General features: G+C 39.8%; 1 non-coding gene across 1 annotated transcript; it reads right to left on the bottom strand.

The window, feature by feature from the left end:
* Positions 1–14,548: 14,548 nt before the first annotated feature.
* Positions 14,549–14,656, bottom strand: LOC141654410 (small nucleolar RNA R71). The gene has a single exon (XR_012547971.1). It is a non-coding gene; the product is annotated as a small nucleolar RNA R71 (small nucleolar RNA).
* Positions 14,657–24,674: the final 10,018 nt, after the last annotated feature.

Here is a 24,674-nt window from a genome sequence, read left to right as displayed (position 1 = left end):
AGGATCTATGAAACCTCCGCGTTGCACCATGTACAACTCTTCCTCCAAATAACCGTTTAAGAAGGCGGTTTTCACATCCATTTGCCAAATTTCATAGTCATGAAATGCGGCAATCGCTAAGATTATCCGAATGGAACGTAGCATGACTACAGGTGCAAAAATCTCATAATAATGCAATCCGTGCACTTGAGTGAAACCTTTTGCCAATAGTCGTGCCTTATGGGTATCTGGTTGCGCGTCTACAGAACGCTTTATTTTGTATAGCCATTTGCACTGTAGAGGTTTTACCTTATTAGGTAAATCAACTAGATCCCATACGTCATTCTCACACATGGAGTCCATCTCGGATTGCATGGCTTCGAGCCATAGCTATGAGTCGGAAGAGGTCATGGCACCTTTATAGGTAGCGGGTTCATTACTCTCTAGTAGTAACACGTCATTCTCCTCGACCATACCAATGTATCTGTCCGGAGGATAAGAGACTCTACCCGACCTCCTAGGTTCCTCAGGAATATTAACCGTATCATCATTTGGAGGAACAACTTCCTCTATCTATTCTTCGGTTGTTGGTTCTGGAATCTCCGACAGCTCGAAGGTTCTATTACTTGTCTTGTTCTCGAGAAATTCTTTCTCTAAGAACGTCGCACTAGCCGCAACAAAAACTCGATGTTCGGTTGGCGAATAGAGGTAATGACCAAATGTTCCTTTTGGATAACCTATAAAGTATGTCTTGACCGATCGCGGGCCGAGCTTATCCTCGTGTCTCCACTTGACATAAGCCTCGCAGCCCCAAACCCGAATAAAGGACAAGTTAGGGACCGTTCCCTTCCACATTTCATATGGAGTCTTGTCAACAACTTTAGTCGGACTTCGGTTAAGTATAAGAGCAGCTGACAAAAGAGCAAAACCCCATAATGAATCAGGCACTACCGTGTGACTCATCATGGATCGAACCATATCAAGTAAGGTTCGATTTCTCCGTTCGGACACACCATTTAATTGAGGTGTTCCAGGTGGAGTTAACTGCAAAGCGATTCCACAGTCTTTAAGGTGTTGATCAAACTCATTTGAAAGATATTCGCCACCCCGATCTGAACGGAGTGCTTTAACCTTTCTACCCAGTTGGTTTTCAACCCTGTCCCGGTATTCCTTGAATTTCTCAAAGGACTCACTTTTATGCTTCATGAAGTAGACATATCCGTATCTACTCAAATCGTCCGTGAAAGTGATAAAATATCTATAGCCATCTCTAGCGGTAATTGACATAGGTCCACAAACATCGGTATGTATGAGTCCTAATAGGTCACTAGCGCGCATTCCAACACCTTTGAAGGAAATTCGAGTCATGTTGCCAATGAGACATGATTCACACGTGCCATATGTAGAAAAATCGAATGCGGGAATAGTCCCATTATCGACGAGTTTCTTCACGCGTTTTTCATTTATGTGTCCCATTCGACAATGCCATAGATAGGTTTGATCTTTGTCACCAACCTTTAATTTTTTATTATTCAAGTGTAATACTTCCGTGGTTTGATCTAAGATGTAAATTCCATTCATGGAAACTGCTTTGCCATAAATCATTTCATTAAAAATAAAATACAGCTATTATCCTTTATTGAAAATGCAAAACCGTCTATATCGAGTACGGAAATAGAAATAATGTTCTTAGATAAACTGGGTACATAGTAACAGTTATAAAAATAACTCAAAACCACTAGGGAGTTGGATTACGTATGTTCCCTTCGAGACTGTAGCAACTCGTGCTCCATTCCCGACTCGCAGGTCCACATCACCCTTTTCGAGAGGTATGATGTTCTTTAGGTCCTGCAAATAATTACACAGATGAGAACCACAACCAGTATCAAGTACCCAAGTTCCGAAACTTGCATGGTTAATCTCAATCATATGAATATAAGATGACATACCAAAAAAAACGACGCGGCCTGCTTTGATGTCCTCACGGTAGACGGGACAATTCCTCCTCCAATGTCCAGTCTTGTGACAATGGTGGCACTCAATGTCACCGCCCTTGCTCTTTGCCTTGCCCTGTGAGCCACTAGTCTCACCGGGCCCACTCTTACCGTTTCCTGGCTTTTTAAACTTTGGCTTACCAACAGTTAGGTCGCCATGAGCCTTGCCCTTACCTTTACTTTTATTGGAAATCGTGAGAACATCCTGCTTCATGCTTCCACTCAATTTCATATCCTTCTCGGTCTGTACGAGAAGGGAGTGTAGCTCATGAGGACTCTTTTTCAAGTCATTCATGTAGTAGTTCGCCCTGAAAAGGGCAAAACCATCGTGAAGAGAATGAAGCATTCACAATGACAATGCTCTCACCGATTTTTACAATTCAAAGCCTCCACTTCTCGACATTCTCAATCATGTGAAGAATGTGTGGGCTAACCGGTTGGCCCTTCTGGAGTTTCGCATCAAAGAAGCGACATGTATGCTCATATGTAACGATTCTCGGTGCTTTTGAGAACTCGTTAGTGAGCGTGGTGAAAATCTTGTTTGCACCTTGGGCAATGAAGCGTCTCTGCAAATTGGTTTCCATTGCAAAGATGAGTACGTTCTTTATCGCACCCGCTTCCATAACGAAATCACTATAAGCGAGTGACTCGTTGACTCCTGCATTGGGGCCTGGGTTTACTTGACGCCTGAGACTATATCTGCTTGCAGGCTCAAAAGTTGATCCTTTAGAAATCATCCTCCAAAGCGCAAAAAGAAAGGGACCTTCTGCCAGTTCTGACGTGGCATCCGCCTCCAAGAGTAGTGCTCCTGCTGCCTCCTTCCAGACTCCCCCTACGCATTCCAGTTCCGCTGTACCTGAGCCCTTAGAGGTCGACCCGTTGTCTCGCCATCCGCCTACTCCTCCTGTCAGTTCTCGCGCCTCAGCTAGCGGAGGCACTATTGCTCACTTCCTAGAAGGTTTTGGGAATATGGACAAGGTACCATATTGGCCAGAGATCGACTAGCTGCTCTTCCCTCCTCTAAATGAGACGTTCTCAAAGTTTTCTCCAGAGGAGATGGTTGAGAATGACGTGCACAACGCCTTCATGGTGAATGATCTTCGTCTTCTACCTGTTTTTTGGCTCAGTTAAGTACCTGAGCTTACCGTCCGCAATGGCAGCATTCCGTAGTGCTTCCTCCCAGTCCGCAAAGTTGGACCCGTCATTTTTCAGACGTGTGAACTGATTCATGTTGTCCATTAAAACTTTCAGCCAGGACGTGCGATCAAGTGTGGCACTTGGCATTGGGATTTCGTTATTTCCAGCCATTTGTTGTAACAGTAATATAAACGTGTTCTACACTGCGAAAAGAAGAATGAATAATAAGCCTATGCATCGATTTGATTTTTAAGTCTAATGCAATACTGTTATAACGCGAAGACTCATGCATTTATACAATTGACCTTCCTCAAGAATTATATAAATGATCCCAAGACTCAATTTCTGTAAATTGATAAGCCCACCTCTTGGCTAATTCTACCTTTAGAATTCTTGGTCGATAAATTTCTGTAAATTCTATCTTTAGTCCATTATAATCACGAGAAACTCTTCGGACTATAATGTTGAGATAAACTAAGTCAACACAACTACTTACCCAACGTAGAAGGGGTCATATTATGCCTACCGACGAAGAAGGGATTCATAGTTGTTTGCCCTTATAAAGACTAATCTCAATTTCCGTTTTAGAGGAAGATCTCATCAACTTTATTTTAATTCATTTAAGTGAACTAATATCTAGCATGCGTGAATGAATAAACTAAGGTGATGGCTTAAAAACATGTGACATCTGTATGTCTATGAAAACTAACATACAACCTATATGTGTCAATTTTCATGCATTTTAGTAGTAAGTTGTTTGGTTTAGGCGGAAAATGATGCATAAATTATCATGTGAATGAAAAGCAATAGGAATGAAAAACGTAAAAACAATAAAAAGGTCCTAGTGTGGCCTATCCTATCAGAATGAACATTAAATACAAGTTTGGAATCCATCCTTGGAACCGAGAAGCGTGTCTCGATGTTCCATCTTGATCCATGTAGCGGGAGTGAGCTCCAATCTCCATCTTTAGTCTTCTTTTAAAATTACAATAAATAAAATTACATAATAAACCTATTTATTACATTCTAATTTCAAAACCCAAAAACTAAAGGAAAAAAAAGGAGATTCGAGATCTCATAATTACATAAAAATTATGTTTCCTTCATTACGAAAACATAATTAACTAAGGCCACACTAAGTATTACAAATTACAACCGATTGCAAAAATACATAAATAAATTCATTCAACGATTCATTCAACAAAAGAAAAGCATCAACTAAATAAATTAAACATTCATGACACAATTCCTTAATTATGTTGATTAATTTATCCAAACCACCTATTTAAATTGATCAAATTAAGTGACAATTCCTCAATTAATCACATTAATTTTAATCTTAATTCATATTAAACTTGTAATATGAATTTAATCCATCAATATTTTAAACTGCTTTAAAATAATTAGGTATCTTTATATGTGAACCATTTCACTACAATCAATCATACATTAAAATGTATAATTATAATCATTGGCCAAAATCAACAAAAAAAACTTTCCTTTAAAAATTTTCTCGGCAAAACCGAAAACAGTCCAAAAAAAACTTTTTCTCGGTTTTTCAGCAAAAACCGAAAGAAAAAAAACAATTTTTTTTTTTTAAAACTGCTGAACGTGAACAGTAACCGAAACAGAAAAAAAACAGTAGCAACCCCCTATTTTTTTTCTTTCACGGCATTCAAGAACAAAAATGAAACCAATTTTTTTCTTAATGCATCCGGCTAAAAAAAACAGCCCGTAAAATAAAAAACATAAGATGAACAAAAATCGTTTATGGTTGCTATTAGAACAAGATTAGCATATGAATTAATGAAACATGATTAATCGTATATGGTAAAAACTATATAGCAAAAACAAATTTTATATCATCAACAAGACGATTCAATTTACATTTTAACTTAATCTTCATTAAATCAAACATCTACCAATTCTTCATATAATTATTTTAACTGATTAAAACAACAATATGAAAAAAAATAAAATGGAAATATCGCATCAAACCAAGAACAATAAACACAGCAGGAAAAAAAATTTCAATCGGCAAAAAAAAATTCCAGCCGTGTAATTTTTTTTTTTTTTTTGTCGATTCATAAACCCTTTGTTCAAATTCATTTTATGAAAATCATCAAAATAAAATTCGTGGCCTTGGCTCTGATACCACTTGTGGGATATATCTGTATGCATCCCTTTAATTTAAGGATTATAACGAATTATAGAATGATGATTACGAGTCATAAAACTAAATTGCATAAACAAAAGCATAAAGGATTAAGAAATAACCTTCGGTCCTAGCTTATATGGCCTATGAACAATATCGCAATGATATTCTCCTATCAGTTGCACCCAAGATGATATGAGATATGCACTTGTTCTTTTGCTAGAATCGATCCCCAAATCAACAGATTAATTTTAGGTTTTTTGTGTTTTTCCGATGAGAGGAGGCAAGAATTGGGAAAAAGAATATTAGGTCAGAAAAATTCTCCCTTCTCCTCTTCTTATAACCGAAAAAGAGAAGTCCATAGGGAGATTTCTCATCTCCTAATTTCGGCCCATATACCGAGATAATAAGGAGTTTTAATTCCTTATTTTCGGTTTCCAAAAATGTACAAAATGTGTTAAATATAAATTGTCGTCTAGTGAGGATCGATCCCACAACCTCTTGGTAAGAGTACCCTCACTATTACCACTATGACACATTCATCTTGTTGATTAAATATAGCTGATTACATTTAAGTACGAATTTACATATTAATTCGTCCAAGCTAACATTACATACATTTAATTAAATATAACTTATTATATTCAATTTACGAATTGACAGTTAATTCGTCTCAACTAATATTATTTAATCTTCATTAAATAATTGTCTCATCAACACATTGACTAACTTTTTAGTCATATAAGGCATCAATGTGATTACATTTCCATAACCACATCTCTCAAACACATCCTATAGGTGTGACCTTTAGGGACCAGTTGATCACCGCCATCTGTATGATAATAACGTCAAACTTTCTAGCAAGCCAACCGTTATTAGGTAATCGTTAATCAACTGATTAAAATACGAAGTATACCCTTGTGAACCTGTAAGAGATTTACAAATGTTATCACACTAATTTGTGGAGGACACAAGCTCCAACAAATTCGTCGTCTTCCGGTTCTCCTTTGAACATCTCTCCTTCTCCAGTGGTGAGCTTGAAGAGCCTTTCTTGATTGTTGGTCCACTTGATTGATTTTCTCCATCCTTTCTGCTGGTTCGCGTTTGTTTCTGTGATTAACGCGGTAGGGTTGAAGTGGTTGTCTTGAGGTATCATGGTAATGATCTCATCCTGCGCGGCTCTAACAAATTGATCTTCTCCAAACAGTAGACTAACAGCTTGTTCTTCTAAACAAGGTGCTTGACGTGCTTTGACGGTAGGAACCGTTTCTGGAGGAATGAAGTAGCAATCGTGAAAGATCTCGATTCCGGCTAGCTATCTTCCGAGGCAGTGCCAAGGTTCGGGAAATCCGTGAAAGAGTTCTTTACTTCCTTCCCTAACAAAGTATCCATTTAGGGTAGGGAAATATGGTCGCATTTGGACTCCTACGTGCTTATGGCTTTGAACTTGGGCGAGCATCTCGAGCACTTCCTCTTTAGTGGGTTTGTATCCTAGTCCAAGTGGTAATCTTTTAGAGTTGCCTTCCTTATAGGGTGCGAAGGTGTTTCTTCGGGCAGGGTTCAAAGGCATTCCCGGGAAGTATCCCTGGGATTTGAGTATGTGGTTGACCACCAAGTTAGAGTAGGGATCGTAGTATAGGGGTGCCAACTCGCTTTCTATGACACTTATGCTTTGAAATCCCCCAAGTTCATATACAGGATCCGCAAGGACTTGATTATTTGACGTCTTTTCGATTATCGCCTTCATAGGCGATGAGGTGATCGTCACCACTTTGCCATTTAGTGGAATTTTGATCTTTTGGTGAAGGGTGGATGTTACCGCTTTGGAAGCATGAATCCAAGGTCTTCCCAGAAGTATGTTGAAGGAAGCTTCAATGTCCACTATTTGGAAGTTAACCTTTCGCTCAATTGGCCTTGTGGCTATGGTTAGGTTAACGAGTCCTACTACCTTTCGTCGTGTACCATCATATGCGCGAACGCCTTGGTTGGTAGGGGTCCAATCCGACTCTTTCATGCCTAGTTTGTATGCCGTTTTCAAGGGTATGACGTTGACCGCGGAGCCATCATCTACCAAGGTCATTGGCACATTCTTCTTTAAGCAAATGATAGTGATGTAGAGAGCCAAGTTGTGACTAGCGCCAAAGGGTGGCAAATCTTCGTCTGAGAAAGTAATAGGATTACTTAGCTTCGGTGATTCTTGGAAGACCAAGTTGACTACATCGTCGGGTGTGGAGTTATGTGCTACATTTAGTTTGGCCAAAGTTTGCAGTAAAGCTTGGCGATGTGGGAATGAGCTTGCTACTAATTGGCAGACTGAAAGATCAACCTTTGTTTTCTGCAATTGCTTGAGCAAATGATCAGTAGAGTTATCTTCGTTATCATTTGGTGTGACAACGTTGGTTGGACCATTTTGAGTAGTACTTTGATATGGACGCCCCGAACGAGTTAGGTGGTCCACATCTTGGTCTTCACCATTTTGGACTATTTCCTTGACTAGGGAGTGTTCAATGAGATACTCGTCTTCATCATCATCGGCCCATACTCCATTGACTGTAGCTAGTTCCCTCATTCTCATGATCTCGTCCTCTAATTGTGTGATTTGGTCGACTAGTTTATCAACCACGGCGACTATTTCTTGCATAGTAGCATTTTGGGAGAAGATTAGTGGCGCATGTTCTTTAGGTGTCGCGTTGGGGTCATGTAATGTTGTCACCACGTTTTCGAATTCCGAAACTTGTCTATCCACACTCCTTGCCCATGCGATGAAGTCGGTGATGGTAGGGGAAATGGTAGAGTAGAACCCTTCATTCTCAATCGCGTGGATCTCGTCTTCGACTGGAGAAATGAGGTGTGAACAATCTAAGGTAGATTCTTCACTTGTGATCACTAGAATTCCAAGAGGATTCTGAGTGTTGTTGGGCTTACCTCCCGGCGGTATTGGTAGTCGACCATCCTCAATCATGTCTTGAAGCACATTTTTCAATTGGTAGCATTTTTCTGTGTCATGCCCCTTACCCCTATGATATTCGCAGTATGAGTTCTCGTCCCAGAACTTGGATTTCTTTTCAGGTTCGGGTGTAGGGCCTATGGGTTGGAGTTTACCTTGTTTCATTAACCTTTTTAGGGCATTGGAGTAAGTGTCTCCAAGATTTGTAAACTTCCTTGGTGGGGCACTTTTCTGGGATGGCTCGAGGAGGTTAACTTCATCGGTCTTGCTAGTGGAGCCGTAAGAACGACTTGTTGAGCCTTGATATCCTCGGCCTACCATTTTGGACCAGAGCCCTTTACGGATGTTATCTTCGATCCTCGTTCCCAGTACGGTTAAGTCTTTGAAAGTTTTGATGTTTTGGTTTCTCGAATGATTTGCATAGATGGGCTTTAAGTTGTCCACGAATTTCTCCACAAGGGTAGCCTCATCCGGGCGTTCAACGAGTTGGGTACTAGTCTTCCTCCACCTACTTAGGAAGTCGGTGAAACCTTATTTGTCATTTTGGGTAAGAACCTCTAAAGTGCGCATGTTAACTTGGATCTCAGCATTATCCGCATATTACTTAGCAAACTCAATCGCGGCGTCTTCCCAAGTAGCGATTTTCTTGTGTTCTAGAGAGTAGAACCATTGCTTTGGGATGGTGTCAAGAGATGAAGGAAAGATCCTTAAAAACATCTCGGGTTTGATGCCTTTGATAGACATGTAATCCTTGAAGGCACGAATATGGTTCAAAGGGTTTTCATGCCCCTTGAATTTAGGGATATCCGTCATGTTGAAGTTGGTTGGCAACTTACAACTCACGGCCTCATACTTGCGATTATTCTCCCTATAAATTTCATCCCTTTTAAGATACATCAATTGCTCCTCTAAGTATTGGAGTTGTTTCTCAGCTGCAGTCATACCCATGGGAGGGTTTTCGTCCTTGAAATCATTCACGAAGTAATCAACGATTTCACTTTCCCGAGGAGGCAACCTCGTTTCTACGGTATAGATCCGGCCCTCGATGGTGTCAAGGAGATCATACACTTGGTCTTGAGTAACTTCGAGCTGAGCTAGCGCGGTTAGGATTCGATCATTACCATCTTGGAGTTGATTGAAGTTCACGTCGCTTGTTTCAGGCATCTTGGAAACTGGATAAGAGATCGACGACGAATCAAAACACGATCGACCATTCTAGCACACTTACTTGAAAAGAAATGTTTTGACTCGTGAAGTGGGTGTGTGCCACTTGTGTCAGTGAGCTTTTGAAGAAAAGACAAGATTCGAAAAATGTTGGTCCTAGTCAACTTTAGTGTAGTTGTAGGAGTGGACTCGAAGTGAGGTTTTGAAATGGGCTTGGGCCCGAAATTTGACTCGACAAATGAACAGAGTTTTGACTCAGTTTTGCGCTAATCATTGGCCTTTTTCCAAAATTTACACTTTAAAAGGATTTTGATTTTACAAAAATCGTCATGGTTTCGTTTAGAAATGGTGATCACGTAAGGTACAAACATTTATACAAGCATTATAACGGGATGCTGAGTGCATTTAAAAAGGTTTTGGTTTAAAGGGTGGGTTGCCATACCGAACAATCAAACCCGAAGTCTGTGGAGAGGCTCGTACCAAACAAGAGAAAGGCCGATTCCTAGTCCATTTCCTCAAGTAGTGAAAGTCCTTGATATAAACAAGAGTAAGTACCATGGTATGGATGACGTCAATCACTATATATCCTTAGGCCCAAAAAAGAATTAGGACCGTTTAGATGGGACGATTGGTCGAATGGGTTGGGTTGGGCCTAGGAAGACTGATTAAAACGATCTAGGAAGACCGAGTTATAAAAACCGACAATTGTCTTGTACAAACTATTCCCTAACCTTGTTCAAGTTTCACCCTTGGATACACGTAAGTGTATTATCCACAGCGGAGTCGCCAAACTGTGGACGCGGGCCCACGGGGGCGCTTGGGAGAGAGAACAAGCGTTTGCATTTGTGGAGTCGCAACCAGTTTATTGTGGAAAATTGGAAACCGTTCGAATACCTCGTGCCATGTCAAGACACAAAGTAGTGATATGAACACTAAGAACTCGTTACACTTAGCATTCTATGTCTAGAATGACTCTCGTGGATGCCAATGAACACGGATGTTCACAGAGATCTAGAGTAAGGGGTTAGGGTACGTATTAGGAAGCTCTTTTGATCGAACACCTAATCCCGCCCGCCTCGATAGCGGCCTCTACTAATGATTAGGAAAATTATCTATACTCGATATATCGTCGGTTATATGCATGCAATGCAACATCCAAGTTTTAATCCTAGCATGTGAAGATTTAACTAAGTCGGTGAACAATTAATTTAGCAAACAATTAGGTCGAAGTAGGAATTTAAGTTCAATTACATGTGAAAGCATACAAATGGTACAATAAAAGAAATACAATAAAATACAATAATGAAAATTACAATAATTACAATGGATTCAATTGATTTATGTCGAAAATACTTTCAAAACGGATAATTTGAGAAAGAATAAACAAACGAATTAAACGAAAGGAATTAGGCAATAATACGATTAATAGTTAGTTAAATACACAAACTAATTAAACTAGGTCAAATCAGAACGGAAGTTCGAGACAGTCAACTGGAACAGTAGCAAAGAAAGCCGCGCCCTGCAGAAGAGGCGCGAGCGATTCTTTGCGTCTGTTCTAAGGCTGAGTTCTGGCTGTGAAGCCGGAACTACAAATCGTTAATATTCTTAGGTGAATTTAATGATTGATTATGATATTTGACTCAGATGAAAGTGATTTAATACATTAATTACATGTGAATGAGTCATAAAAGCGATAAAACATGGATGAAACGAATGTAAACGAATTAATTACATGAATGAAAGATTGATTAATGACATGGGTGAACTAAATAGGCTAAATATGACGAATCAATGATGAACTAATGACGAATATGACAAAAGACAGATGAAAATATACCAGAGATCGAATTCCAGAGACTCAATATGGATGAATTGAATCTCTACAACCCGGATTGATTTTAATGACGAAAACCGGCAAATATTGGTTATAAGGGATTTAAGTCGGGATTTAATGATGAATCATATGATAACAATGACTAAGAATATGTTAAAGTTATTATACTTAAAATTATCGTGTTAAAGAAACAATGAACAATTGATAACGAAACAAAACGATCGAATTACCAAAAGACGAAGGAAGAAGAAAGGAAGCAGGAACTGCGGAAGCCTCACGAAGAGGCGCAACAGGTGCTGCGTCCCTTCGAAGAGGCGCATCAGTTGTTGCGTCCTTTCTCGACGTCTGTCTTCTGATAATCCGTAAAAAGGGTTTTAAACATGGTGATGCTCGACTCGAATGTAACGAAAGTGCCCTCGTAAGAGAAAAACGATTAAGATTAAATAAGTTGATTATTGTGGAGTTGGTCAAATTGGTCGGTCATGCAAACGAGGCTGGTACTCAGAAGGATCCGAGCTTACGTGGTTGAAAGTTCAAGCACGTAGACTCCAAAAAGTAAGAACGTGGTCTAGAATGCAAAGGGAGAAGAGAATGGCGGACACTCGCGTGAGAAATATAAGGAGCGAAGGCTCCTATTTATATTAATCACGTGAAGGAATTAGGGTTTTCGGAGAAACTTTGGAAGTCAATCTCGAAAAGATATGAAAAGATACGAAAAATACGCAGAAAAGGACTTGGGAAGAGGCGCAGCAGTCACTGCATCCCTTGGAAGAGGCGCAGCGCCGGCTGCGTCTGTTCCCAGGTGGTTTCCTCCTGCGGAAGAAAGATTTCCGTGTTTAATTTATGGAATAACGGAATAATCTTATTTTCCTTAATATTTTGTATGAATATTGATGTGACCATAATTAGAGCATATTTAGCCCCCGAATTAGCCTTGTTCCCATGCTTTTTAGTGCATATTTGGGTCATTTATTGTCTTTAGTTCTTTGTTTTGCATATTCTTTGAGGTTTTGATCCCTTGGTAGGAAAGGAGTAAGAATCTTGCATTTTCATGGCAAAACGAGACTAAATTGATTGAATTCAATGACCAAGCATCAAGGAGAGACAAGATTAGAAGGCCTTTGTGCATATTATACTAGATGGGCAATGATGAGGAAATATCCTTGCATCCCCAACGAAATCCCCAAGGATTTTATGAAGAAAAAGGTAGAAAAGAAGAAGAAGCAAGACTGAGGAACAATTCGTGCGGATTGTCCTGAAGACGCCCGTCCCCTGCACCACAATCTGTGCGTCTTCCATACAAGACACCCGGGCAGCAGCATCCAGAAGACGCCCGTCTTCTCCCAAAGACGCTCGGGCAGAGACCCCTGAATCCGCACGTCCCGTGCCTAAGACGCACGGATTCCAAGACAGCACAACTTCGTTTCTTCAAGCTTCAAGAAAGATGCCCATCCTTCTAAAAATACCGGCGTTTCCTTAAGTAGGGACTTAATCTTCATTTAAGCCCTTAGTTAACCCTAATGCATCCACCTAATTTCCACTATAAATACCCCATTAGTCTAATTGGAAGAGCATGTTCTTCTTAGAAATCTCTAGTGTAGTTAATATTAATCAAATCTCTCTTTAATCTTGTAATCAACAATTAATCAAGTTTTAATACAAGTTTTATTTCCTTAATCTCTCTCTTGTTCATCCTTTATTTTGGGTAATTGAAGATTATTTGGGTTATTATTGGGAGATTGACAACCTCTCAATCAAGCATCAAGTACTTCTTTTATTCTTGCTTTATTATTGGAATCATTAGTAGGTATAATCCTCTTAATCCCTTTTTAATTATTGTTAATTACTTTCATTTATTCATCATGCTTCACTTTGTTGGTATTATTGACAACCTTGCTAGCATGTTCAACATGATAATGAGTGAGTAGTCACCTAGGTAGGGTTAATGGGTAATTAGGGGAAACCAACATGGGGGATGATTCATGCTTAATCTAATATGTTTTCATGGTTTATTTGCTTGCTTGTTGTGAATCTCGACTCATGCACATGTTATGTTTGATGAAATGCGAGCCTATGAATCCTTGCATTTTTTACCCATCACCTACCTTTTCAATGAAACTTGTAAGACATAAACCAACTCGAGTCTCATTAGACCATGCATGTTGTTGAGTAGGAAAGACTAAGTCGACTTGTAGGTGTTGTACAATCTAATCGATTCGGCTCCGGGACCCAAACTTTCCTAGGATTGTAAAATATAAACCAACTCAATCCATCACAACAATAATTGCTTGCTTATAATTTGAGAACATGTTTGTATGATCAATTCCCATGAATCCCCTATGACCCCATGACACCCTAGTGCTTTTTATCAATTGTTTACAACCCTTTTATTTCATCTTGCTTGTTTACTTTCATTGCTATTTAGTTTAGTGACCTTATATTCAAACCCCAATGGTGACACCCCCTAAGACACCACTAGTTGCAATAGAAATCTCATCTCAATTCCCGTCCCTTGGGATCCGACCTTTACTTGCCTCTTTACTAATTGTAGAGTTTTTTGTGAAGCTATAAATTGTGTTTTGGTCTAGGTGCTCCTAACGACAAGCTACCGAAAAGATAGTCCGGCCAAAAATGGCGCCGTTGCCGGGGACGGTGTTAACTTGATTTAGATTTTCTTGTATTGTTATTTGTTGTGTCTTTCTTTGCCTTGGGGAAGTAAAACTCCTCAAGGTTTGTTCTAATTGTTTTCGAGTTGTTTGTTATTTTGCATGTCTAGAAGGTCACAAGGTGACTTGTTACCTTTTGATCATGAAATTGAAAGGACTTTGACAACCAATAGAAGACTTGCTAGGAGAACTTTAAGAGGTGTTAGTGAGGTTATTCAACCAACTATTGAGTTCATCAACCCTTTTGCAAGAGAAGGTGAGGAGAACCCAACACAAAATCTAACACAAAATCAACCCACAATGCCTAAGTTTTCATCACATTCCGTACCCACCGAGGATAATTTACCCAATGGTACTCCCACACCACAGCATCTAACCGGAAATTTTATTGCTAAATCTGCATTTATCCAATTAGTCGAAAGAAGCCAATTTGGGGGGATGCCTAGTGAAGACCCTCATTCTCATATGGAGGCTTTTTGTTACTATTATGATGCGATCTCACAAACCGGTGTAACTCAAGACCAAATTCGATGGGTCTTATTTCCTTTTTCTCTAATTGGCACCGCCAAACAATGGTTGAAAAGCCTTGATAAGGCTACTCTCGGAATTGATTCTTGGAAGAAATTGGTTGTAGCTTTCTACAAAAAGTTCTATCCACCGGAAAAGACTAACATGCTAAGAGCTCAAATTACGGGCTTTAAGCAAAGGGATGAAGAATCTTTGTATGAAGCTTGGGAGCGATTCAAGGGAATTTGTCGCTCATGTCCTCACCATGGACATAGCGAATGGTTCTTGGTACAACAATTTTGGAACGGTCTTTATGAAGATTCAAGGAACATTCTCAACATGGGATCAAATGGAATGTTCACGGAAGTTGACGACAATCAAACTTGGAACAAAATTGAGGAAATGGCGGTCCATAACTCACAATATAGTAGACCTCGCAAGGCTACTAGAGGAGGGAAGCATGAAGTGGACTCCATTACTCAATTGGGAAATCAACTTAGTGCTCACATTGATACCATTAACTTGAAGTTTGAAAAAGCAATGGCAAGACTTGAAGAAGCCTCAAAATCACCAAAGCATCATGTTAATGCCATGACGACATCTTCATCAATCCCAAGTGGGATATGTGAGAATTGTGGAACTTTGGGACATGACCAAAGTGAGTGTAGGGGAACAAATGAACAAGTGAATGCTTTCCAAGCATACAAGAGTGGCACCCCTTACTCCAACTATTACAATGAAAACACCAAATTCCATCCAAATCTCTCATACAAAAGTCAAAATGTTCAAAACCCTCAATCAACATACACCCCACCTCCCATGAGAAACCAAAATCAAAGACCCTTTTACAACCAAAACCAAGGTTATCAAAATCAAACTCCATACAATCAACAAAATGACCAAGGGTTGGATGTTCAAAAAGCGGTCCTCCAAATGCAAAAGAATAAACAAGAATTTTTCACTCAAATGCAAAAAGATAGTCAAGCAAAGGAAATCACCATCAACAACATCCTAGCTCACACCAAAATGTTGGAAACCCAATTGACTCAACTAGAATCTTCAAGCTCACAAAGACAAAAGGGGCAATTACCACCTCAAAGTAATCCCCCAAGACATGAATCAGTTAGTGCCATTCACTTGAGAAGTGGTACAAGGTATGAAGCACCGAAGAAGCAAGTTGAGGATGAAGTTGTGGAAGCTAGTGACAAAGAAGAAATTGTGCAAAACTCCAAGGATGGAGAAGAAATTTCAAAGAAAAATGAAGACAAGGTCAAGGAGAAGGAGCCCATTGTGATTACACTTCCTTTTCCAAGTCGTCAAACCAAGCCCAAATTTGATGACCAACTTGGAAAATTTATGGAAATTGTGAAGAATTTGGAAGTCTCAATTCCATTCACGGAATTAATCAATCACGTGCCGGCCTATGCGAAATACATGAAAGACATCCTCACAAAGAAGAAGTTAATCCGAAAGCTTGAGACTATCGCCTTTACTAAGGTGAGTAGTGCAATACTTCAAGGGAGTTCACCTCCAAAACTCAAAGATCCAGGTAGCTTCTCAATACCGTGTACCATTGGCGACACCACGATCAACAAAGCCTTATGTGATATAGGGGCTAGTGTGAGTGTTATGCCGTACTCGGTGAGTAAAAGGTTGGGGATGGGAGAGCTTAAGTGCACCAATATCACACTCCAAATGGCCGATAGATCGACGAAGACACCATTAGGGATATGGGAAGATCTTCCCGTAAGAGTTGGGAAATTTTTCATCCCGGTGGACTTTGTCATTGTTGACATGGAAGAAGACTCCAACATTCCAATCATTCTAGGAAGACCTTTCTTACACACCGTGGGTGCGGTGATTGATGTGAAGCATGGAGAGCTCACTCTAGAAGTGGGAGATGAGAGTATAACTTTTAATCTTGACAAGACCATGAGAGCTCCACGTTTGCATGAACCATGTTTTATGGTTGATCATTATAGCCGGAAGGATGAAAGGAAGAAATCGGAACTCCAATGGAAAAAGAAAATTGAAGATGCTCCATTCAAAGAGCAAGTGAATTGTGACAAGGAGAGCTTGCAAAGCTCATCAAAGTCAAGCAAAGAAGAATATGGCCTCATTGGCCAAGACAAGAAATTGGGAGAGTTGTCTCTATCAACTCAAGAGATCTTTAGTGATCAAGTAGATGAAGTTTGCGGTCTTTAGGACGACGAGTTTGAAGGGATTTTTAATCCCTATATTGGCAATGCTATTGATCAAGACCGACAACAAGGGCAAAGGTCTATTGAAGATCTTTATCACAATAATGAACAAGCTTTTGATTATTTTTTCAAGGTGTTGAGCAACATCAACAACACCTTGGACATGCCCCCATGACATCTCACTAAGGATGAGAGTTTGGTGGAATCCTCCCTAAACCACCATTTGTAAATATCTCTAACTCCCTAACTCGCATTTCAATTCTTACATTGCATTTTTTGTCATTTTTATGCATTGATCAAGAAAATTATCATGTTTGAGAGAAGTGAGGGAGGGACTAATGATTTCAATTGATGTGTAGTTCTTTAGTTTAGTGTGGGGATAGCAATTGCATAGGCTATTAATGCCTTAGTAATGCCCCCACAATGAAGAACACGAGATTTTGAAGAATGAAAAAATGACAAGGGATATGCAAGTACACGGATGAAACTGAATCCGGGTAACTGGGGCAGAATCCGAGCGGTTTCAAGAGAATCCGCCCGTCTTCAGGCAACCCAGGCGTATTGGGCAGAAGACGCCCGTCCTTCATGAGCTGAATTTTTGAAATTTTTGACTGTTAGCAAATCCGGGCGTCTTGCAATAGAATCCGCCCGTCTTCAGAAAGATGCCCGTCCTGAAAGGAAAGACGCCCGTCTTTTTGGCTGAGAAAAACAAGAAAAATCCCTGTAAAGGAATCCGCCCGTCTTCATTGAAAGACGCCCGTCCCGCATTTACAAATCCGAACGTCTTTGCTGAAAGACGCCCGTCTTTAGGCGAGAATTTCTCAACCCAGAACAGGCAGAATCTGGTCGTCCCGAAGGAAAACCGCCCGTCTTCCCCCTGCATTTCAAATTTTTCGGGTTCTTTATAAACCCCTCTCACATTCATTTCTTCATTTCTTCATTCAAAACACTACCAAAACCCTCAAAACCCTCATCCTCTCCACCACCAAAAGAAAATTTCCTCAACCAAATCCAACAAAATCAAATCAAAACTTCCTTTTAACAACAATCAATCACTCCTCTTCCAACAAAAATCAAAACCAAGCACCAAAATCTTCAACCTTTGAGTCGATTTTTGAATTCATAAAGGCAAAGCCTTTCATCTTTAAATCGATTTGGGTACACTTGGAAATTGAATATTTTCACTCTTTTCTTGGTTTAATCATCAATGGCAAGGACAAAGGGAGCAACAAAGGCAACAAAGTCAAAGGCACCAAAGGCAAAGGCACTCTCAACAAGACAAAAGAGTCTTCAAGCAAAGAAAGCATTGGCTATGGTGGTAGTTAGCCCAAACTTGGAAGTGCAACCACAACAACCTCCCTTGGAAGCAACAACATCTACTACTCCGGAAATTGCTCAACTTTCGAACTATCCGGAGGTAATTTTCATTTCCAAATCCCATAGGGACACTTTTGCCAAGTATGCTAGAAAATCATTTCTATCCACCAAGTTTATTTGTGAATATGCCTTGGAAAATTTGGGTGTCCTTGAGCAAACTAGAGCCTTCTTTAAAAAAAATGGGGTTGGAAGAATTGTTTACAACAAAAGAATTGACATACCCCTCCCTTACCTTAGAATTTTTGAGTTCTTTGAAAGTTACCAAGGTTGAGACTATGGAAAACATCGAGTTCCGCCTAGCTAATGTTAGTAGGCGCATATCCTTTAAGGAATTGGGTAAAGCTTTGGGTCTTAGTGATTCACCGAGTTATTTCAAGAATGTTGGAAAGTATGACCCCGCTCCTCTTTGGGAGGCGATTTCCGGAAGGAAATTTTAGAACTATCATGCTAGTCGCGCTCTATTAGTCCACCATCCGGGCATTAGAGTGTGGCATAAGGTCATAGGGAACACCATCATTGCAAGAAAGGACACCAATCACTTCACCAAGCTCGATTTTGTTCTTCTTGAGTCGGCCTTGAATATTGGTAGGGAACACACCAAGCCTTTCAACTCTCTAAGGCTTTTGGTGGATAGATGGATAAATGTTGATTGTGGGAAGCAAGGCACTGCCGTTATTGTGAATGGAGGTCTAGTCACTATTCTAGCTAAATACTTTGATCCGAACTTCAACAAGGATAACAAGTATGTGGCGAAGAAGGGTGGTCATCTCATTGATATTGATACTTTGATAAACAAATACAAGTGGGTCTCTCATAACCCTCTTAACACCAAGTATGGATGGCTCACAAGTGAGGCTAGATCTTTTACTTTGCCTTCGAAGATTTGTCGTTTAAGTGTCCACCGGACCAACTATCTTCTTCCCCTATCACAAGAAGCCGAGTACATCATCCGGCAACAAAAGGGTGAAATTGAAATGCCCTCCTCTTCCATTGTCACACCACCCTTTCCTTTCAAGTACCAAGAGTTCAAGCCCGACGGTGTTGAAGCAAGCAAAGATTATATGACTCTTCTTATGCAAGAGATGCACAAGCAAGCCTTCAAGGAGCGGGAATATGCTTACTTAGCCCAATATCCACCCCTCCTTCACTTTGCTAGGCAAGGACTACTTGATCCTTCATGTCCTTTGCCTAGTTGGGCGGATAGGGAAGTCTTCTTTCCAAGTGCATCTAGGGGTGAGATTCCGGGTGACAATGAGGTTGTCGGTGATGAGGGTCTTGATGATAACATTGATGAAGAGGCTAGTGATGAAGAAGAAGAGGACGATGAAGAAAGCAAACAAGGAAGTGAAGAGAGAAGTGGTGATGAGTCCACTTCTAGTGAGGAAGATGATGATAGCGATGATATGGTGGAAAACTAGCAAGCTTTGGAGGCTCCTACCCTCTTGAGGTTTGTTTCTTTCTTTCTTTGATTTATTTATTTATCTTGATCATGGTTGGAGTAGTCCTAGCAACATAGAGGACTAACACCTCGGCCCCATTGAGGTGTTCTTATTTCATTGTTCCCACTTTTGAAAATCCAAAATGACAAATTTAGTTTCATGCATCGCATTCGTGTGCATGAACTACACCCAACCTTAAGACATTAGAAATAATGTCTAACTCGGTTTGGGGAAGTACATGCATACACAATGGGAGGTAATCTAAATTATCCTCTCCGTCATAAACAAAAACCCATGCATCATGTAGTGTAGAGTAGTGTAGCTTGCATTTAGTGTAGAAATCATGCATCATGTTTGCATAATTTCCCATCATTTTGGCCATTGAGGACAATGCCCATATTAGTGTGGGGATGGGGAATTCTAACTTAACTTTTATTCGAAAAACCATAAAAATTTGAAAATTTGAAAATCCAAAAACAAGTTCATTTCCTTTGTAGTGTAGTCATGTATATATTGTTGTATATATTGTGTTTGTTCTATCCTTGTTCACATTGATTGACTACGCCACATCCCAGACATGAGGATATTGAAGACCGCATGGTATGATCTTTCCAATCTCCTTTTTCCTCTTTATGTTAATGACTATGTGGCTTTATTTTGATTGATGCGGTATGACAATGTGAATTTAGGACTTGCATTTAGTTTATATGTCATATTAGTTGGTAGAATCATTTTCATTAGGATGTATATATGTTAGTTGCATCATGGCATGTAGTTTGCATGTTAGAAAAATTTTGCGAAACCGTCTACTTGGGAAGCTTGACAAGTGTATATAGGCCCTAGTAGATGCTTTTTGTTCTTAAGACTTTGCTTGTTAGAATACTTGTAAAACACCCTAGGATGTGTCATGCTAGTATCCTTTGACCCATGGATTAAGGCCTAGTCAAGAGTACCTTGTGGTGTGATAACTCCTTCGCTACCGTTTATTCCAAGGTGACCCTTGAAACCATGCATCCATCCATCCATCATCCATGTTCTACCACATTTTTGTCATCAAAGGAAATGGGCACAAAAAGAAATCAATTTGAGTTCAATGAAATGAAAAGTGAAAGAAAGTTTGCAAAAATGCATCAAAAGAAAAGAGGAGCAAAAATAGAAATCCTATGCTTCAAATATAAGCCACCCTCCCTATATATGGGGTGACTTTGAAAATGTTCAAAAGAAATGCAAAGAAAAGTTGAAAGATGTCAAGTGTTGAAATGCCAAAAATCAAAAAGAAATGGCAAGAAAGTGTTCTCAAATGTTATATGCCACAAGAAATTGGGGGGGAAAACATCAACAAAAGCAAACTCCCAAAGTGAAACTCAAATTCTATCGATCCCTTTATCCATCGTATCCATTTTTGTGCATGGTAGAGAGGGGACGACCCTTCTTCTTGTCTAGGCAAGAGGGGGAATTCCGCGATCCTCCAGTGTTTCTAACACCATAGGGAATCTATTCTTGACAAAAGCATTTAACGATTGAGGACAAAGGTACCCTAGCTTGACACAACTTGGAGGTGATTTATTGGTATCCTTCTAGGCTTAGTAGTTTGAAGAAATTGCATCTATGAAGGAGTGTGTACCCTTGAATTGCTTCCCTTGTAGATAATTTCCGCCACTTAGATGAGAAAAGCTGCTATTCTTTTGTAGATGCATCCATTATTTGATTTTGTGTGCTTAATGTTTGGATGTGTCGCCATTTTGGCAAGCCCCACCATGCCTTGCAAGAAGGCATCCTACCTCATGGTTGTCTTGTTGTGAGTTGAAGGGGCGGAGTGAGACCCGCTAATTGTCTCATATCGGATATGTTATTAGGTTAGTTTAAATAATGGTCCCAGTCTTTGTCACATCTTTACTCGGGACGAGCAAAGGTTCGGTTTGGGGATATTTGATGTGACCATAATTAGAGCATATTTAGCCCCCGAATTAGCCTTGTTCCCATGCTTTTTAGTGCATATTTGGGTCATTTATTGTCTTTAGTTCTTTGTTTTGCATATTCTTTGAGGTTTTGATCCCTTGGTAGGAAAGGAGTAAGAATCTTGCATTTTCATGGCAAAACGAGACTAAATTGATTGAATTCAATGACCAAACATCAAGGAGAGACAAGATTAGAAGGCCTTTGTACATATTATGGTAGATGGGCAATGATGAGGAAAGATCCTTGCATCCCCAAGGAAATCCCCAAGGATTTTATGAAGAAAAGGAAAGAAAAGAAGAAGAAGCAAGACTGAGGAACAATCCGTGCGGATTGTCCTGAAGACGCCCGTCCCCTGCACCACAATCCGTGTGTCTTCCATACAAGACGCCCGGGCAGCAGCATCCAGAAGACGCCCGTCTTCTCCCAAAGTCGCCCGGGCAGAGACCCCTGAATCCGCACGTCTCGTGCCTAAGACGCACGGATTCCAAGACAGCACAACTTCGTTTCTTCAAGCTTCAAGAAAGATGCCCATCCTTCTAAAAATACCAGTGTTTCCTTAAGTAGGGACTTAATCGTCATTTAAGCCCTTAGTTAACCCTAATGCATCCACCTAATTTCCACTATAAATACCCCATTAGTCTAATTGGAAGAGCATGTTCTTCTTAGCAATCTCTAGTGTAGTTAATATTAATCAAATCTCTCTTTAATCTTGTAATCAACAATTAATCAAGTTTTAATACAAGTTTTATTTCCTTAATCTCTCTCTTGTTCAACCTTTATTTTGGGTAATTGAAGATTATTTGGGTTATTATTGGGAGATTGACAACCTCTCAATCAAGCATCAAGTACTTCTTTTATTCTTGCTTTATTATTGGAATCATTAGTAGGTATAATCCTCTTAATCCATTTTTAATTATTGTTAATTACTTTCATTTATTCATCATGTTTCACTTTGTTGGTATGATTGACAACCTTTGTAGCATGTTCAACATGATAATGAGTGAGTAGTCACCTAGCTAGGGTTAATGGGTAATTAGGGGAAACCAACATGGGGGATGATTCATGCTTAATCTAATATGTTTTCATGGTTTATTTGCTTGCTTGTTGTGAATCTCGACTCATGCACATGTTATGTTTGATGAAATGCGAGCCTATGAATCCTTGCATTTTTTACCCATCACCTACCTTTTCAATGATACTTGTAAGACATAAACCAACTCGAGTCTCATTAGACCATGCATGTTGTTGAGTAGGAAAGACTAAGTCGACTTGTAGGTGTTGTACAATCTAATCGATTCGTCTCCGGGACCCAAACTTTCCTAGGATTGTAAGATATAAACCAACTCAATCCATCACAACAATAATTGCTTGCTTATAATTTGAGAACATGTTTGTATGATCAATTCCCATGAATCCCCTATGACCCCATGACACCCTAGTGCTTTTTATCAATTGTTTACAACTCTTTTATTTCATCTTGCTTGTTTACTTTCATTGCTATTTAGTTTAGTGACCTTCTATTCAAACCCCAATTGTGACACCCCTAAGACACCACTAGTTGCAATAGAAATCTCATCTCAATTCCCGTCCCTTGGGATCCGACCTTTACTTGCCTCTTTACTAATTGTAGAGTTGTTTGTGAAGCTATAAATTGTGTTTTGGTCTAGGTGCTCCTAACGACAAGCTACCGAAAAGATAGTCCGACCAAATATTACGGGAAATCCTTTACCAAAGATTAAAAGATTGTGAAATATGGAATAGAAATATCCGGAACATTCCAGAACATTCTGACTCGGGATTTAGCAGTTATCAGAAAATGAAGACGGTTTTAGGCCCGGACTCCAAATGTACTCTAATTACTGTCAAAACGACCGTACCGGCGCGTAGATGACAATTAAGAGGTAGACATCAGTGTTTGAGCAATCACTAGACGATAAACTTATGAATTGTCGCAAATCGTTCCGCGTACCAAACATGCGGCCCAATCATCACCGGGTGGTTTGCGAGTGGTGCAGAAATGAGGTATCTACAGTTCCTTCATCGCAATTAAACCTAATTCGTTCTTAATTCGTCTTAATTCATTTCTAACCCGTTTCAAATCGTTTTTAATCGCTTTTATGACGGTTTTATATGTAATTAACCCTCTAAATCACCTTCACTCGAGTCTAATATCAATAATCAATCATAAAACATACCAAAGAACATTAACAACCCGCGGTTATGACTTCATAGCTAGAGCTCAACTCAAGAACAGACGCAGGAATAGCTGAGCCTCTTCTAAGGGACGCAGCAGATGCTGCGCCTGTTCTGAGCTGAGTTCTGTCCCTGAACTTCCGTTCTCGTTTTGACCTAGTCTTTAATTACGTGACTAATTGACTATTAATTGTAATATCACTTTTAATCTGTCCTATTTCGTCACTTTTAATTTCTAATCTCTTTATTTTCTTTTCTTTTCTTCAAATTTCCGTCTTGAGGGTACTTTTGACATAAATCATTTAATTCATTGTAATTTCAATTATCGTTATTTATTTACCGTTATTATTTACGTATGATTTATTTACTTGTTTCTCACATGTAATTAATTCTAATCCCGATTTGACATAATTGTTTGCTAAACTATTTGTTCACCGACTTACTTTAATTCACATGATAGGTTTAAAACGTTGGATGTTGCATTGCATTCATGTAATCGACAACATATCAAATACGAACGATTTCCCTAATCATTAGTAGAGGCCGCTATCGAGGCGGGCGAGATTAGGTGTTCAGTAAAAGGACTTCGTAATACGAACCCTCACCCCTTACTCCAGATTTCTGTGAACATCCGTGTTCATTGGCATCCACGAGAGTCATTCTAGACATACAACGCTAAGGGTAACGAGTTCTTAGTGTCTATGTCATTACTTAGTGTCCTGGCATGACACGAGGTATTCGAACGGTTCCAACTTTCCATAAAAATTGGTGGCGACTCCACAAATGCATGCTTATTTCAAGTGCTTTCGCGCGCGCCGCGGGTGGCCCACGTCCACAATTTGGGGACTCCTCTGGGGATTATACACTTACGTGTTACCCAGGGTGAAACTTAAACGTAGTTAGGGAATAGTTTATACGAGACAGTTGTGGGTTTTCATTACTCGACCTTCTTAGGTCGTTTTATTCGGCCTTCCTAGGCCCAACCCAACCTATTCGACCAATCGTCCCGTCTGGACGGTCCAAATTCTTATCTGGGCCTAAGGATAGATAGCAATTGACGTCAACCATACCGTGGTACATACTCATGTTTGTATCAAGGGCTTTCACAACTCGAGGAAATGG

Source organism: Silene latifolia, chromosome 4, assembly GCF_048544455.1.
Source record: "Silene latifolia isolate original U9 population chromosome 4, ASM4854445v1, whole genome shotgun sequence".
Lineage (NCBI taxonomy): Eukaryota > Viridiplantae > Streptophyta > Magnoliopsida > Caryophyllales > Caryophyllaceae > Silene > Silene latifolia.
The sequence above is the reverse complement of the archived record's forward strand: the minus strand, read 5'-3'. Positions and strand labels throughout refer to the sequence as shown.